At 39.4% G+C, this 19,426-nt stretch overlaps 1 protein-coding gene across 1 annotated transcript in view; it reads right to left on the reverse strand.

Moving 5' to 3' along the window:
• Positions 1 to 19,426, reverse strand: part of syt1a (synaptotagmin Ia) — a 302,852-nt gene that overhangs the window by 129,168 nt on the left and 154,258 nt on the right. The window contains exon 3 of the mRNA XM_047389686.1: positions 16,794 to 16,870. The gene's annotated coding sequence lies outside the window, so the exon portion shown is untranslated. The remainder of the gene's footprint in view (positions 1 to 16,793; positions 16,871 to 19,426) is intronic.

The raw sequence follows: 19,426 nt of genomic DNA on the forward strand, positions 1-19,426 counted from the left end.
GCCTGAAAATGATCTAGTTTGGATTTCCACAACATTTTAATTATCATTTTAGTTAAAAAAAAAAAAAACATCAATTACTGCCTCGTTATCAATCAGCCATGAATAGGAAGAAGAAAAAGCATGGTGTACTTAATGATTTTAGAGGGAGTGTGGCTTTCTGGATCATTGATTCAGAAAAGTGCACCATGTAGTGTGCAGGAGAAGAAAAAAAATAAACATTGGGTCAACACTGAACCTTGGACCTGACTTGGCTTTACAGCTCAGCCTTTGGTCCACAAACAGCTCCCAGTTCACCCCAGTAAACCAAACAACCCACAACACAACAAAAGGACAAGACTTGGAGTGCTGTCATTGCTCATCGTGCTTACACAAAGAAGGACTCTGCTCAGATGCAGTAATGAGTAGAGCATCATGATGGGATGTTTTCTGAGTCTCTGAGATGCACATTCAGGCCTGCCTGAAAGGGATCAGCTTGGGAATCAATAAACAGATACGGAGTGAGCACTAAAGCCACAAAGGAGAAGGGCAGTTTATACGTCAAATGACCTGACAAGGACCATCTTTGACCAGCTGATGTGACCAGCCTCTTGGCCTTAATAAGGAACAAGAGCTGATAAAAATCAAGACTGGAGAATGAGATAAATCAATAAGAATCAAAGAGCAGCTCTCATCTAGAATTTTAGTGTAATACTGAGTAGTTTGCTTCCGTTCAGAACATTTCCATGATGAAAGCAGAAATATGACGATGTAAACAGCCCCACACACCCAGGCTAGCAAAGCCAGATTCTCTCCTTAGTGCCAGTCAAACTTACTAGAGCATGATGCAGGCTGGAGTGATTGATGGGCCAAAAGGGAGAAGCTGGGCGGGGTAAGAGACAAGTGCAGTGGATAGCCTGAGGTTTGACGCTGTCACAGATCTGACTGGTGTGTTCGAATAAAAAAAAAAAAAAAACTGCCCTAAGGTGCATTTCAGCTCACTGAAAAAGCTCTCAAACCTCAAGCTACAGCAACACATTCCAGCTTATTTCCAGTGTCCAATTACAGAGGTGGCGTGAACACTGATCTCCATTTGTTTTTCTTCTAATAATTTTTCCTCATCTCAAATCTTTACTGACTGCTTGTCACAGTGTGACATTTTGGACTTTGGCTTTGGTGTCAAAACCACATCTTTACACTGCTTGCAAGACAAATTTAGTGAATGTAATTAATTATATGCCATCCAGTTGGAAAATCTTGCAGACATTTCTATGAAGTGGTCTGTATGGTATTCTGCATATCATACAGAAAATATTTAGGTTATAATTAACATAAAATAATCAAATTTTTAAGGAGAATGATAGTATTCAACTGAGCAAAGAAAATTACCTTTCAGATTATACTGCCTTGAAAGTATATCCCCACCCCCTTGAACTTTTCCACCTTTTTCTTGTTACAGCCACGAAAGTCAATACATTTTATTGAGATTTTATATGACACACCAGCACAAAAGAATGTACAATTATGAAGTGGAAGGAAAAAGATGTATTATTTTCTTACATTTTTACAAATAGAAATAAGAAAAGTGTGGCATCCACGTGTATTTTGTTCCCCTTTACTCCCATACTTCTAAATATATAGGGACACAAATTTTCTTCAGAATTCAAGTAAAATGACCTGAGGGTGATGTAATTACAGTATAAATACAGCTGCTCTGTGAAGGTCTCAAAGGTTTGGTAGAGAACATTCGTAAAAAGAAAACAGCATAATGAAGATCAAGGAACACGGCAGACAGGTCAGGGGTTCTGTAGAAATTTAGAGTATGGTAAAAGTGCAACTTTACCAAGACATTGCTTGAATTGAGAGACTGGGCAAAGAGAGCACTAAGCAGAGAAACAGGCAAGAGGACCATGGTGGCTCTGGGAGAGCTGTAGCTCAGTTTGGAGAATATGTTGATAGGACTACCATTGGTCACAAGTCCACAAATGTGCTTTTTATAGAAGAGTAGCAAAAGGAAAGTGACTCTTAAAAAAGCTGTAAGGAGTCTTGTTTGAAATTTGCCACAATTCACAGCAGACATGTAGAAGGAGTTCCTCTGGTCAGAAGAAACCCAAACCCTACATTCAATTCAATTCAATTTCAAAAATACTTTATTAATCCCAAAGGGAAATTAAATGTTGTTATAGCTCATATTATGTAGGTCTACATGCAAAGCGCTGTGTGTGGCAGAAAACTAACACTGGTCAAACACTGGCCAACTTTGCCAGCAGACCCTTCATCAAGGTAGTCAGGACCACAAGCCAAAATACAGTGGTCAGGTTGGGTTCTCTGAACTACAAGCCTGGTTGGAGTCTTCTATCACTAGCTTTTTGTTCCTCTCTGAGCACCAGTAGGTAAAGTGGTGCCAGAATCGTCTAGAAAACTAACACTGCACATCACCCTGAACACAGCATCCCTATCCTGAAATACATTGGTGGCAGAATAATGCTGTGGGGATGCTTGCAGTCTGGACAAGGAACCTGGTTTTAGTTGATGGGTAGATGGATGGTCAGAGCAAATTCCATCCTTTCCTTACTTTTTCTATTTATTTAGGAAGACTGTTTTTTATGGTTCAGTTTTTCATTAAATTGTTTCATTTAAATTTCCATATTCTGTATTCCCAGCTTGGGTTGCCGATTACTCCAATCCACTTGGTATTTGTCAGTATAGTAAATCAAAACTATAGGACTGCTTAGTTCATATTTGGATTATTGTTGTTTGGTCTCATTTTCTGCTTCTTATCCATGAAACATAACATGTCCCATGCCCGCTTGTAAATGTTTTGCTGTGACATTAAGCAACAAAATGAAAAGTTTCTCCGAAGGGTAAACTTCCAGTCTGCAGCTGCAGAGTGTAAAAAACTAATGTTTTTTCCTTTTCAAAAGCAGTGAAAGGGCTCAGCTTTACCCCTGAATTCATGCCCTGAAGACATTTTAGTGCAGAGAACGATCTGTGACCATGTAGCTCATTCTCCTCTTGAACCCCGCTCTCTCCATTTGTACATCCTGGGTAATTTGCTTCTCTAGGGGATTTATCATATCAGGACCCAGTGAGGTTGTTTATACTGACAGTTGTGTCTCAGAGAAAGACTGGGGAGGGTTTGAGTAGGGAGAGCAACTCGATTTAATATTATTTTTAAAACTTGTAGTACTAATTACATAGGTTGTGTTGAAACTTGGCTAGATTAGTCTACCATAACTCTGTCAATTAGCTTCATGTGATGTTTACTTGGCTCTGAAGATAAGCAGAATGGAAGCTGTTTATCACGATGTGTCACTGATCTTCACACACAGGTGGTCTTAGGTAATTGACTTAAATGCAGAAGGGTAAATTTTGTTCGCATGGCTTCAGATTTTCTGGAGCGACTCTTTCCTTTCCAAAAGACAGTCACGACTTTTGGCAGCACGCAAGGGTGCAGGAAATGAATAATGCATAAGCTCGAAGTGTTGGAGTTAGCGACAGTGGCAGTGAGGGTTTCTGTGATTTCAAACACTTTCACCTTCTTCAGGTGATCTGAGAGCAGGTGAGGACAGGTCAGATAGAGATAAATAAGTAAAGAAAGTGAGAAATATTCTTAAACCAGTTAAATAGGTCACATTTATCTTCTCATCTTATCTCAACACACATAAATGCAATACAATCAGTGTAGTGGGGGGGTTGCTTGTCAGGAGGAAAAGCCAGAGCACTGATTGCATTTTAACTGACTATTGTGCAGGTTTTCACCAAGCAATTGCAACAAAACATTGATCTATCCTCCATCATTGCCTTTCTATGACCTACTTGTGTTTCTGTGGAAGAAACTCAAAAGCTTTGAACTGCTTCTGCAGGAAAATTCTAATTTTGCACACAAATACAATGTGTACTCATGTAGCACTATAGTTGTGTGTGCTCAGGTTTAAGCCACATCTGTAATGGGATCCGTTTCTCCCACAGCAAGCCTGCTCGATGGGGGCAGCTGGGGAAAAACATCTACAATCAGTGATCACCCTCCATTTACCACAGCCTGCTCTGCTTCAGGGCGCATCAGTGCATTAAAGGGCCTAGTTGGGAGAACATGTTTGATTTGTAGATAACCCCGTGACTTTCTACTTCCTGCGATTTGGCGTCCTAACATACAATATCTTCTAAACGCTGAAAAGCAGACCCTACTGGAAGGTTAGAGATAAATGATGACAACACTAACCCAAGTGAATGTAAAGAAAACAAAGGCACCGTCTGAAAATCTGAAAATCTTAGAATTAATCATGAGGTCTCAGAGGACTCAGAAGAACTGTTCTCCATTTGCAGAATGAACATGACAAATCTAAGTCTTTTTAGGATGTAAGCTCCATGTAGCCTCTCATGCCTTTAAAACAACTGACTGAATGTAACTGCAACATAATCTAAAACCTGAAAAAACAAACTACATGCAATGAAGCTATCCTATTTACCTGCTACATCTACAACACACTTGGACTTTTAGTTTTACTACAGGTACCCAGACTGGTCCTATGTTGTTCAATATTTTGTGTTTGTGGATGGAGCAAAGGACATTGATACACCAAATCAACTACACTAAAACACAGCCCCTGTTAAGCTGTTGTTTTTAAATGATACAAACACAGCATAGAGACAATGTCTCTGTAAATTTAAAACAGATCGCTCTTGCCTCAATGAGATACATAATGCTTCAATGAGATTGACCTGTAAAAATAAAGTTTAGGGGTGTACTCACACCAGGAAAGTCCTTTGGTCAGGACAAAAAGTAGACTAAATTCTTTTCGTTTGATGCGGTTTGCTTTCACATTATACCTTTTGCAAGTGAACTAGAACTTGTAAACAAAGCCACGCATGTGACGATCCATGCTCTCATTAGACAGAAATGACTAGGGCGGGATGGAGAACCGGCTGGGAAATGGAAGATCATCATGCTTGCTGCAGCTGCAAATGCAGTGTAAGTTTAAAGAGCAACTCATTCAACACCGGTTTCACAACATTCTAATTCTAATTTTGGAATGGCGTCTGGGAATGCATGTTGCAAGCTGAAGGAGACGGCATGATCCGTGTACCCTGATCCTTAACATGCTGGTAGCAGCGTTGCTGAACAACATTCAGCTGATCAGGTATAATTTCAGCACGATGTACACCTTTGCTACTAGCTATGGTGGCTTGTTAAGTCCAAAGAGAAGTATGTTTCGGATCAGGGCCGGTTCATGTTCATACCATAAGCAAACTGCACCAGAGTCCGTTTGGAAGTGGACCAAGACCACGTCAAAAAGTGGGTCTAGGTCCGGTTGGTTTTTCTGGACCAGGGTTGGCTTGAGTGTATTCACACCTGCACAAAAGGTCCGGACCAAGGGGGGGAAGCGAAATCTGGTCCATTTAGCGAGTGAGGCAGATGTGAATACACTTTAACAGAAGTGCTTTTCACCTCATTGCGTCCCAAGAAAGTAATGCAACTAATACCACTGTTACACACTCAATATAAGTTGTAGGTGACGTAACAGTATAAGTTACATGTGGTACAGCAGTATAAGACATTGCAACACATGCAATTGTGTAAGTGTCACATAATGCCATAATACAAGTTGGGTATCTTGCAACAGTATGGATGCAACTGTGGATTTTCATATGTTGCAATATTGTAGGCTGAATGAGTTGCAGCGGTATAAGTTGCATGTTATGTGATGCTGAATTTGGTTTTGTTACACTAAAATGTTTCTGATCATAAACTAAATACCCAACAAAAGTAAATACAAAAGGCAATTTCGAAATTATGATTTCTTTCATTAAGGGAATATAGCTATGCAAACTAACCTGATCCTATTTAAAAAGGCCGTTGCACCCTAAACCTAAAAACTGGTGTGCCACTTTTGGTAGCAAAAACTGTCATCAAATGTTTTCAAGTACTGATAGTTTTTACCCTAATGTGAAGTAATTTTGGCCCACTCTTTTTTGAAAAGTTTTTATGTCAGCCACATTGGAGGATTTACAAGCTTGACTAGTCTGTCTAAGTTCATGTTACAGCAATTCAATCCAGTTGAAGTCTGGACTTTGACGAGGCCCTTTCAAACCCTTCATTAGTTTATTGCTTTGTGTGCTTTGGATCATAAACTTGCTGCATAACCCAAAGCACATGAGCTTGAGGTCCCAAACTAATCTCCTTCAGGATTTTCTGGTACATTTAACAAATCTTAGATCCATCAGTTACAGCAGGTTGTCCAGAGGCTGAAAAACTACCACCACCATGTTTGACCTAATGATCTTTTCCTGAAACATTTGTTTTATGCCAGATTTAACAGAATGCTCCACTTGCAAAAAGCTCAACTTTTGTCTTGGGAGTTCAATAATTTTATTTTCTTTGGGATCATTCAAATGGTTTTGGCAATAAGACTGGCCTTTGTGTTCTTTTCGAAAGTCTTAAATTGAATCCCATTTTTGCCCAGAATCTGGCTTATCGTTGAATCATGAACACTGACTTTAACTGATGCTATTGAGGCTTGCAGGTGGTTCAGATGTTGCTCTGTGTTCTTTGTAACGGCCTAGATAAAGGAATCATTTTGGTAGGCCAGCCAATCCTGTGAGGATTTACCGCTGTTCTATGTTATCTCTGTGAATAATACATCTTCTAAAGCTTTGGAGTCCTAAACCTTTAAAATTTGCTTTGTTACCGATTCTATACTGATCCATCTCAAGGACTTTGTTTCTAATCTGTTCATGAATATTTTTAGATCAAGCCATGATGTGTTGCTTTTCAGAACCAGAACCATGCTTATTACCCACGTTTGTGTGCAAAAGCAAGGAATATAACCTTGGTTTCCAGCTCTTGCATCATAACGACATTAACTATAAATATATAAACTAGACGAAATCAAAAGAATAAAGGAACAGTAGGTACGTCTATGTGTATATACAGCCACAGAAAAAAGAAAGGCATGTTGTGGTAGTGCTAATATGCTTATTTAGTTTCACAGCAGAGTGAACTTGTCAGGCTGTAAGGTGTTCATTGTGCTCATCAGAGAAACAGCCTGGGAAAGAAACTGTCCTCTGTGATGGCGGGTTTCTGCTGACAGTGCTCTGTAGCACCGAACTGAAGATTTTAACAGTTTAAACACTTTAAACAGTTTGTATCCAGAATGTGTGGGGTCTGCAGATATGTTAGATGTCCTTTCCCTGACCCTAGACCTGTACAAGTCCTGGATGGAGGGAAGGTCAGCCCTGATGATTCTCTGCAGACCTAATTGTTCGTTGGAGTCTGGACCTGTTCTGCTTCATGAATGACCCAAACCACATAGTGATGGATGTCCACAGGACAGATGGAATATAGCAGTGTAGAAAATAACCAGCAGCTCCTGTGGAGGGTTGTATTTTTTTGAGTTGCTGCAGATTTGACATCGTCCTGGATCAGACCAATGACAGTGGTGTCTCCTGTAAACTTCAGGAGTTTCACAAATGGGTCAGCTGAGGCTAAAGTTTTTAAGAAACTTTTAGCCTACTTCATGTTGTAATTTTAATTGTTTTCTTACATAGATCTGGCAGTATTCTAGCTTTAGTGTGGCAAGTAAAATAGAATTTAACTTATGATTTAAGGTAGGAACTATTACTTATACATGGGACTACATGCCTTGGAATTTGTTTTTTGAATTTGCTTTGCTTATCTTGCTTAGCTGATCCTGGATATTCAAATGTTGTAAACATTTGTGGGCGACACAAAACCAAAGCAAAACAATATTCTGTAAGAGGCAAATAATTTATATACCACTAGGGGTTGCGTGCCACATAACAGTAGATGTATGTAATAGGACAGTAAAAGATGTATTTGTTCAGTATACAGTATAAATTGCATGTAATACAAGAGTTTGAGTTGCTAGTTCTGCTAAGTATCAGTTACAACTTATGCCACAATTTGTAATTTGTAAGTTGGATCAAAGCATTATTTACCACTTGTGTACTGATATTAGATGCAAACTTGGTTGCATTTGCAGCACACATCCTTAGACTTACTACATGAATCAGCAGACTATAGATACAGGATCTGGAGAGTCTGGGATTGTTTTCCCCTCCAAATGCACAACTAACATCAGTGAACAATTCACACACTGTGGAGGAAAGGAGTTCAAACATATTGTTCTAAGGTCTAAACATATTTATTAGTTTTAATTTTATTTGACTGTGCACAAATGAAAATCAATGTATGAATTATATCTGCCAACAAGCTTCTTATGTTGTCAATGAAAGGGTCCGATAGCCCGCTACACCTTGTTGTACCCCTGGCTGCAATGTGTTTTCAACTCTCATTAAACAGCACACCAAACGAGAATGAAAACAATAAACCTAGTTAAGATAGATATTTTCCTCCACAATATTTTTCCCTCTTTTCATTAGCCATTATTCCACACTCTGTCAAACACAAAACAAGCCTTTGCTCAGTGCTATGTCTGTTGAAAAGCTTGGAGTTGTTGCTATGCAACTATTAAATACATCTAAGGTGTGGTTCTCTCGAGTTTCCTACTACCTTTCAGTAACCTGTGCACTGAGTGTTGCAGAAACTGCACTTTCCTGATGCTGTCAGCTTTGTCCTCTTCTGTCTCTGTAAACAGGGGTCTCTGGTGAATACTCTGCATACTGTGGAGTCAGAGATCTAGTGATAAAATGTATCTCTCAGATCACATTTGCAACAGAGCAGCGGAACAACAGAGACAGCCACAGCAAACCAAGTTGGCAAAAATATCTGGTAATCTTCTTTAATTTTTCATTTTATTATTTAAAAACAAAACTCATACAACTCTATTTTCATACCCTCAGCTCCCCACAAAACTCATTTTACCAAATATGAAGATTTCTCCTTCAGTGAGTTATAGCAAAACCTGTCCAGTCTGGTCTGTTTGACACATGGAAATTACCTGAAGATCTGGTTCTACTTAACCTGTCACATATGTAATCTCAACATTAAATCCATCAGATACACATCCTACAGAAACAAGAACAGAACAAGTCCTGGCATCATATTATGGCACAGATTTATGGCAGACAACCATCCCAGGTAGAAAGGCAGAGATAGACGGATCTGATGACGGCAATGAGCTGTGTAAACACATTGCACACATTGGCAGACAGTTTTATTAACACAACAGTGGAAAACACTTAACTCATGTCTATTTGATTATGCAAATGGGTACATATACAAATGACCCTGGGTGGTTATTAGCTCTCTCAATTACAGTCCCTGTGCATGGAGAAAAAAATGGAAGTAAAGTGATGGCTAGCTTGGTGTCCGCTGCAAAACAAAAACAAAAGCTTGGGACAACCGGGTTCACTTTCCTACTGTGCAAATGTATGAATATCCCTGTGGAGGTGGGCAAATAAAAATTATCAAGCCCTTTTCTACTTTTTTTTTTGTTACCTCTATAGGTTTTAGTTTTTTATCTCAGTGATAAGAAGTATGACGATCAATGAAGAGAGCTTTAATCAAGTTGAAATTTACAGTAATAACTTTATTTTAAACCAACTTTACACATAATAATCCTTTGTTACTTACATCCATCTAATAAAGAACATGCAGGGCCCCCTATCCTGGAGCTAATGTTACATAATTAAGAGTACATAATTTCAGACCAGTGAAAAATGTAAAGGGTCTAGGATGATGTTTAGCAGTTAGAAAAGAATTTGAATACTCTTTTCCAACTACTTAACATCAGAGCTGTCAACAGCGTTGTTTTAACCAGTCATTTTAAAAATATAAAGCATAAACAGGTGCAGGGACAATAAATAACAGTGTCAAATGGTCTTTTCAGTTACATTATCCAATACAAAGCAGTGTCAGTTTAGTAAAATATATTCATTTGAATAAATTAAGCGAAGTTTAACTGATGTTGTAGTCATTTGTTGTTATTCTCTGGTTCTTTGTTTATTTGTTTACTTACTGGACAGAATCCGAGTCGGCTGTCAACTGCAAAATTGATCTTGCTGGGTTGTCTACCAGCTTTAGATTCTATGATTAATTTGGACTTTTTCTGCTGTGAGAATTTGTGTAACGCTCCAGCCTCCGAAAGGTGCTTTTAAAAATATCTCAAATAAATAAATAGCTCAAATTATTTTTAAAGATGCACCAATCAGAGATTTTTGGGGCTGATTTATGATTTTATAAGTTTCTGATGCGCCAACAACAATTTTAGCCTATTCTGATTTATCTATATGAGGTATAATTAAAATTGGAGATTAATTTAAAGTCTAATGGTTTAATGTCAGTAGTAACATTAAAGTTATTTTGTTCATTAAAAACAGACCTGTGGCAGGTGCGGCAGTGGCGCAGGGGTACAATGCGACCCATACACGGAGACTACATTGACCCAAACATCACAGGTTTGAGTCCTGGGGCGAAATCTCTCTCTTGCAGCATTGCTAAAAAAGCAATTAAAATAGTAGATTTTGCAAGTAAATACCAACAAAAAGGAACCACATCATATCTCATTTACAAGACAGATTATAGTTCCTTTAACTCTTCTTTTTTACACACTTAAAAGTGCACCAAATTACAAGATATTTTCTTAAAGATAAATTCTGAATAAATAACATTTGTTTCCAAATTAATATTTGGTAGAAGAATGCTCCAATTTTGCAAATATTCCCACTCCTAACTTCATTTTACAACCAAAAACTTTAACGTATTCTATTAGAATTTTTTGTGATAGACCAAAAAAAAAAATGGGTAGATTTTTCTTATTTATGTTCGACTGATACCAGTCAGGCATGCTAAAAACAAAAACTATTTTGCTGCAGTAGGGTTCCTGTACATGGGCGTAAGCTGGGTTTGCCTGGGATTATAACAATGTTCCATTTACCAATATTCTCTTTTTAAGATTTAACACTAAGAATCATCCTTTCTGTCCAGGTTTTGTCCCTTCCCCTATTTCTAACTTATCAATACACAAGTATAAACATTTATTTTTTTTAAATTGCCACCTAAAGTCACCTGCTTTTTATTTAACATTCTCTTGATCACTTTCAATAGTATGTTTTAGTTCTAAGCAATCTGAAATTCAGTATTTATGTCTGTTTATTAATTATTGGTAGATTTTTTTATAGTACCTTTATGGAAAGACCCGTAGCATAACTGAAACGCAACATTTATATTCTATTAATATTCTGCTGGGATTTAATGGCACCTGAGTGGTCTTTCCACCAACAGTATTACTACGTGGTATAGTTAAACACACACACAGACACAAAACATCATTGCCAAGGGCACATTGTGGTTTTGGCCAATACTCGAAGTTTTTGGTTGATTTTACAGCATAAAGAATAATGACAAATGTATAAACACATATAATATTCAATGTACCTGTATGCATAGGGACTACTAAGAGTATGCAGTTATTTTGGTTTTCAATAATTGGAAACACAAAACAGTAAAAAATATTTTTAATGACATGATTAAATTAGCTATTAGCATCTTTTTCTTCCCCTGCTCTCGGTGGAGGACGCACGCGTTTTCTCTCTCTCCCTCTTACCTGCTTCTGCATCTGCTTTTGTTTGTATTTTTCTCAGAGCCTCACTTTACATATCTTCCAAACTTGCAAATTATGGATTTGGTCAGCTGGTCTCTCAACGCAATTGATCAAATTTCTTCCACGGGAAGACAGGGTAAAGGGTAAAGAACCCTCTCGCCCAGCCGGTACATTCTTCTCTGGATACACAATGGATTCCTGGCAACAGTGGAAGATTGTGTGCTTGACTACAATGTCGGTTGAAGACGCAGAAGACGTTTATATATTTGGATCTTTGATAACAGGATTTCTGCTTTTTTGGAGCCGGCGGTTACCTGACTTATCGAGTGAGTAGCAAAACGTGGACAGCTGTTCAAAGCATCCCAAAGCTGCCTGCGATGCTAGATTGAATCTGCAGAGCGATCAATGCTCAGACTGAATTGTTAAGATAGCTAAGCCGCAAGCTGGATACGGTTCTTGAACAGAATCATAGCCTGGAAGCGGCTTTTGGACTCAGAGGTGAAAGGATTTAATCGTGGAGAAGGTTGTTCGCTTCAGAACTGCGGGAAAGTCCCAGAAATTTGGATATTTGGATTCGCAATTGAGAGATAACAGTAAAAACTCTTAAAGTGGTTGGAAATCCACACAACTGCTTGAACCAGAACACTTATTGTTTTTCTAAATCTGGCTCCTCAATGTGGCCTTGGCAACTTTTGCTAAGTGGTTATCGACAAAATATCTCCTGGATGTTATGTAAACATGGCGCTCTTTCCCAGCACCCCCGAACAGCTGTGACCCAGATAAGACTTTGGGGCCGATTGAGAAAACTTCCACCTCTCTCCTCAAGGACAATGGCGCTCTATCTGTGTTGACAGTCTAATTCTTGCACACACACTCACAGTTATATATTTGCACCCCCAGGATTCCACTGCACTCTTGCAAAATCGTTTCTTCTTGTTTGTTGCTTAGCCCTGTACATAATTGCGTGATTTCATTACTTTTTCATTGATATTTAGTTTTATCAGAAGGATTACCAGCGAAAACCAAAAATTATTAGTAATTTGGACTTTAGCTGCTCTTACACCAATGACCCAGCTTTCTTAGTAAGACTACAATGGACTATTATTACTTAGTTCAACTTCAGCACCAGTAAAAGCAATATATTATTAGCACCTGAAAATGTGGATTTAAGCTGTTTTGTACCAGTGACTCAGCTTCCCTAGTTAGAATTCAGTGGCATGATGAGACTATTAATATTATCATCTTCTTTTAGCATAAGGTAAGGTAAGGTACGTTTATTTATATAGAGTTTTTCAGTAACGAGACACTCAAAACGCTGTACATACAATCACAGAGAAAATAAACACAGATACAGACACAGAAAAACAAATCAAATGATACTATGATACTACAATCCTTCTAAGAAATTTAAAAATCTATGAATCCTTCTGAGAAATCTAATAGTCTCATCATTCCACTGAATTCTAACTAGGGAAGCTGAGTCACTGGTACAAAACAGCTTTAATCCATATTTTCAGGTGCTAATAATATATTGCTTTTACTGGTGCTGAAGTTGAACTAAGTAATAACAGTCCATTGTAGTCTAATTAAGAAAGCTGGGTCATTGGTGTAAGAGCAGCTAAAGTCCAAATTACTAATAATTTTTGGTTTTTGCTGGTAATCCTTATGAGAAATCTGAAAATCTATGAAAAGTAATGACATCACACATTTAGGTAAAGTAAGATAGGAGGGGAAATAAAATCATATTTCAGACTCTATTCTGAGCAGAATAGAGTCTGAAATAGTACAAAAAACCTCAGCAGGGGTAAGGAACACACACATAAGTAAAGATTCAGCAAGGGTACGGTGGGATCTTGAGGGTGCGAATATATGAGTCTGAGTGTGTTTGCAAGAATTAGACTGTCAACACTGATAGAAGCGTCATTATCCTTGAGAAGAGAGGTGGAAGTTTTATCAATCGGCCACATAGTCCTATCAGCACACAGCTGGTAGGGGAGTGCTGGGGAAGAGCGTCGTGTTTATAGTTTATATAACATCCAGGAGATATTTTGTCGATAGCCAGTTAGCAGAAGTTGCCAAGGCCACATTGGGGCACCAGATTTAGAAAAACAATAAATGTTGTGGTTCAGGCAGTTGTGAATTTCCAACTACTTTAAGAGTTTTACTGGTATGTCTCAATTGCGAATCCAAATAGCCAAATTCCTGGTACTTTCCGCAGATCTGGAGCGTACAACTTCTCCAAGATTATATCCTTTAACCTCTGAGTACAACCGCTGCCAGGCTGCCATTCTGTTCAAGAATCGTGTCCAGCTTGCAATTCTGCTCTCTTAACATTTCAGTCTGAGTGTTGATCGCTCTACAGACTCCATCTAACATCGCAGGAAGCTTTGGGATGCTTTGAACAGTTGCCCACGTTTTGGCAATCACTCAATAAGCCAAGTAACCACCAACTCCAAAAAGCAGAAATCCTGTTATCAAAAGTCCAAATATGTACACATTTTCTACGTCCTCGACCGACATCATAGTCAGGCACACAATCTTCCACTGCTGCCAAGAATCCATTGTGTTTCCAGAGAAGAACGTCCTGTCTGGACAAGAGGGTCTCCTTTACCTTGTCTTCCCGTTGAAAAGAAAAAAATTTGATCAATTACGTTGAGAGTCCAGCTGACCAAATCCATAATTTAAAAGTTTGGAGGATAGGCAAAGCGAGGCTCTGAGAAAAATACAGACAAAAAGCAAAAGCAGGGAGGGAGGGAGAGAAAATGCGTGTCTTCCACTGACAGCAAGAGAATTAAGATGCTTTATTATTAAGAGTGGCTTGGAACCAATTTCTACCAGCAAACTTGGAAGGATTATTAATTATTATCACTCCCAAGGATTATTAGTGTCTTTTGATTTGTTTTTCTGTGTCTGTATCTGTATTTATTTTCTTTGTGATTGTATTGTAATTGTTCTTCCTCATGTACAGTGCTTTGAATGTCTTGTTACTGAAAAGCGCTATATAAATAAACTTACCTTACCTTAATGCCAAAAAACAACAAATGAGAAAACATGAAAATGCAGCGTCAAATTTGAGCAATTAAAATTGTATGCTCTAGCAAATTACATGAAATGTTTAAAAGAATTCAGCTTTAGCTGCACCACAGTGGTAAGAGCTGCAATTGCTCAGCCAGCCTACCTACTCAAGCATGGAGCACCTTTTTCACCTTCTCAGGTTATAATCTCCTGCAGTTTAGAAAGAAAAACTGCTCCCTATGTAACCAAAATCTAAATCTTTCACTTCTGCACAGTATATGGTCTAATCACCACTTCGCTGCTTTTTACAAAATAGTTGCTTTGCATCATATGTATATGTCAGTGCTCTCTGCAGAAGGAGGTGCTGAAATCCCACCATCGCCTGTGCTCAGCTGTACAGAAGCGCTGTCCGTGGTTCTGAATCAGTGCTCCAGAAGCTCTTCTCACTGATATGAAATGCGCATTTGGTTGGCTGACCGGGCGGAGCAGTCCGGACTTCGGCTCAGCTGGGACTGCGTGAAAGCAGCAAACAAGCCAGAGTCTCAGCAGGTGGGAAGCTCCACGCCCTGTTTCCTTTCTGAGCTGTCACACGTTTCACAGCGTCTTGCACAAATGGCAAATGGCAAATGGATAGGAGTATGGGGGGTGAGTGGGGGGGGTATGCCGTGCATGTATGCAGAACCTCAGAACCTTCGCATCCCTTCCTTTGTTACTCATCCTCGTGTTTTGACTAACTGTGTTTGAAAAGAAAGGCTGATCCCACTCATCCTGCCTTTCTGTAGAGTAAAAAGGACAGCCAATCATAACGGATGAGGCAATGAGTCACAGAGAGTGGTCTGCATCCAGTGGACCGAGAGAAGCCGTCTGTGACTCTGGGCAGGAATACTTTAACCTCCAAGGATGCTTTAATGTCCTGAACTGATCAGAACATTTACACACAGGTGCATTTCACAAAAATGCTGTGTTTAGTTGTTACTGCTTTGTACTTTGAAACTTTTCAGACTAAATGTGACTCGTAAATACTGTCATTCTTTATTTAAAGACTGAACACCCACTGTTGCTTTTCAAGGTTAGGTGAAGGTCAGCTCGTTGCTGCACGCTGCTACAGTACAGTGTACCATTCATGGCTGAACAGCTGTTCAAAGAAAACACTCTTTTCTTTCACTATTAATGTAGCTGGATACACACTGTAGAGACAAAGGAGACATGAAAATGCAAACATGTGCCACTATATTTAAAAATGAAAAAGAATGAATGATTCAACTTCAATTTAACAATGAGATCTGCAGTGAGGTAAGAATTTGGAAGATGTGAGGAATAGTGAATATGACATTAAACTAGTTTAAAGAAAAGTTGCGGATTTTACCTCGCTCGTGCTTCTAAATGAGAGAAAGTGCAAACAATAACAGAGACAGGGAAGCTTTTTCTGCCTCTGACACTTTGATAAAACATCTACTGCACCTCAGCATGCATGGATAGAGGTAGGCAGAGAGACTGACTCGTTCATTTCAGGTGAATCAGGGATAATGAGGCCAAAGACAGAGGGGGAAGCGATAAGGGATGACAGAGGGGGGAAATGACAAACAGCAGGGAAGGCAGAGCAGTGATTCGATTACACTGTTAACTTCTCATTACATGACAAAGAAAGCAAACACAGGCAAACAGGAAGCAGCAACACCAGATCCAAACTGGATACAAGTGGTAAATATGTCACATCTGCTGTCTTCTCTGGATCTTAGTTATTGTCTCCGCTGAGTGTTCTGTGGAGATGAGCCCAACCCTCATCCTAATCACAATGGATCAGATCAGATAGAGAGCCAAATTCAGCCAGGTGCCACTTAAAAACAAATACTATGAGATTATTTTGACACTAATGTTTAATAAAGTAACTACAAAATAAAAGGCAACGTGGGCAGAAATGTGCAAAAGTGAAAAGGGAAGCAAGAAGAATAAAAACCTCGCTGTGTTTCCAAATCTGAACCTCTCCTTAAAATTTATTGTTTTGCCTTACTTTTCAGGAATAACTGGGACACTCTTTGACATCTGTCACCACTGATGAGAGCCTACCTCCCCTTTTCAAATCCAACCTGACTTCTCCAGTCGCAGTTACAGTACACTGTCCTGTGAGCCATGTTTACGGACACGCTCAAACACATCAAAAAATCTCCATTTCAAGCGGCCAGCCATGGCATGCATTCATTTCTAAGCAACCATACAAGCAAAAGCTCTGCCTGCATGTAAATATATACCTGAATGATCTTTGGTTTAATCTCTTACCTGGCAGCTCACTATGTTTCCTTGGTTCTCTTCAAAATCCCAGGAAGGGCTTCAGACAAGTTCTGCTTGATGTTGCACTTTGAGAAGAAGGAAAAAGGGGAAAAACAAACATCAGTGGCTTGAAAAGAAATGTCCTTTTATTCACACGACGGCTCAAGAAACACTCACGATCACACACTTGAACACCCAGTCAGCAGCTCCAGCAAGCGAGCGAGCAGCTCGCTGTTCCTTCCCTCTCTTACTGTCCGTGACACTCGCCTCCTCTCTTCCCGCCCACCTACTCCAGCCCCCTCCCCCCATCCTCTGCTCCGACTCCTTTCTCTTCCCTACCGCTCCCTCTCTTGCTCCTCTGCTGTCAGACAAAATGCACACAGGCCCCTCGATCTCTCAGCTCACTATTTTCTGACATTTTTCTCCCACCCACTCACACCTTCTGCTCCATGAAAACAAATATCAGTCGGTGGTACTATTAGATGTGCATTTCCACACATCATTTAGAAACTTGTTCTTGGTTTATGGACCATTGCTGTGGATATTATCTGATGAAAGGAAACAAAGCCCCCGTGGAAGCTCAGAAACATTAGATGGTGGGATTAATTTATAATCTTAATGAGGCATTCACAATGTTTATTATTACTGTTTAAAACTGCTCTTTCCTACTTATTTTTCTTGATTTCTTCCCCCTCTATGTCTCAATCCATTTATTTCTGTCTCCTCGAGGAGTCGCTGGTGTATCTGATGCTGCTCACGTCCCGTTCTGCAGACAGCTAGTCAAGGGCATTCCCAGAGTAAGTGTATGCTAATGCTCTGCCTTGAGGAGCATTAGCATCCTCCAGACACTCAGCCTGACCGGATGTGGCACTTGGATCTCCCTGAGAGGGGACAGCAAATAACAAAGAAGGACCACCAGTGAAAACCCTCCAAACTGTCCTAATTTCACTCCAGCTGACAAAGATAGACCAATCACACAGACATGGTTCCAAAACATTTTTACATGTTTAAATTACATAGTTTTCCAATCACTTTTTTTAAGCTCTTAATTTTATTTTAGCCTGATTGTTAAAGACAGATAATCAAAATAAAAAGGTAAAACTTAGCAGTACATTAAATTTATTAAATAATATTTGACTTATCTGGGTAAGCTGCAGAAGGTGTAAATGTTTTCAGTCCTGATTTAAAGGAACAGACAGTTTCTGCACATCTCAGATTTTCAGGGGGTTTGTTTTAGAGCTGAGGAGCATAGAAAGGTGCATCTATCCATCCATTCAAACTTTGTTGGAAGGAAGGAAGGAAGGAATACCACATTAATACAATAGGATAGGATGTCTGGAAAAATAAATATTAATCATACATTTTTTTCAAATTAGATTCTCTTCTGTACTTGTCCTGACTGTGTAGGAAAATAATGGGCCATTTTTAAACCAACCAATTTGACAGATTTACAGAAAAAGTTTGCTTTAGTTGTCAATCAGTGAATCACAAAGCACTGAAATGTATCTACTGCCCCATTCTAAGCATCACAAGTATTTAACAGACTGTTGCAAGACTTTAAATAAAGTGCCCAGGTTTTGAAAGCACACTAAACCACATGCTCCTTTTGACTCCAGATTTACACACAGAGAGATAAAGGCTAAAAAGCACAGGCAGAGTCAGGACAGAGGCAACGCAAACAGGGCATCTCTGTTAATGATTGCCAACCAGCACTCTGCCTGCTTGCTCATCTTAAAATAAGCTTTGCCTCACTGCTGTTGTGTATGGTATAGGTGCTGTGCTCTGTAGATGTTTGGTGCAGGTCGATTACTCGGTTGAATGATGTGCCCACTGCAAATTTGTGGCTCAGTAATCTTATTACCAGATCCTAATGAAAGGAGGATGGAGCGCATCCATGTAAAAAAAAAATATCTGAGTCGGTTCTAAACAAATCCCAGCATTTCATGGGTTGTTTACTATTGCAACTAGGGGACAGTATAGTTGAGTTGTATATCTGGTAATTCTGACTACAAAATAATTTGAGTTTGAGGATATGAGGACTTGAGTTGGAGTATGAGGCCTTAACAATTCAGTAACATAGAAATAGGCAGTCATAGCAGAAGCTATAGGCCTGCTTTAAATGTAAAGCCTGGATAATCACTGAAGAAAGAACAAACTCACTGACACTGAGATCACATGTTAGTTTTACGTGATGACGTGCATGCAGACTAAGACATTCTGCACATTCAAGAACAATAAACAATGGTTCACTGCAAACCTGAGGAAGCTATGCTGGACCAAGGAAGAGGCTTACAGCAGTAGGAACAAGGCTCTGTGCAAGGAATTCAAGGAAATCAGGGCAGCTAAGAGGAGCTACAGAGAGAGACTAAAGAACAGCTTCACATCCTTCAACACATCAGCCCAGATATCCTCCACTGGAAGCTTATGTAGCTCAAATCCATCTTTTAGTGGATCACCAGCTTCCTGACAGACAGGCAGCAGCAGGTGAGGCTGGGGAGCATTTTATTCCATAAAGGACCTTTACCACCGGCAGCCCCAACAGGTGTGTCCACTCCCCACTACCCCCTTCCCTCTATACAAACGAGAACACATCATCATAGAAACCCATTAGTGAAACTCCTGAAGTTCGCAGATGACACCAC

This window comes from Girardinichthys multiradiatus, chromosome 17 (assembly GCF_021462225.1).
Source record: "Girardinichthys multiradiatus isolate DD_20200921_A chromosome 17, DD_fGirMul_XY1, whole genome shotgun sequence".
NCBI classification, from domain to species: Eukaryota; Metazoa; Chordata; class Actinopteri; order Cyprinodontiformes; family Goodeidae; genus Girardinichthys; species Girardinichthys multiradiatus.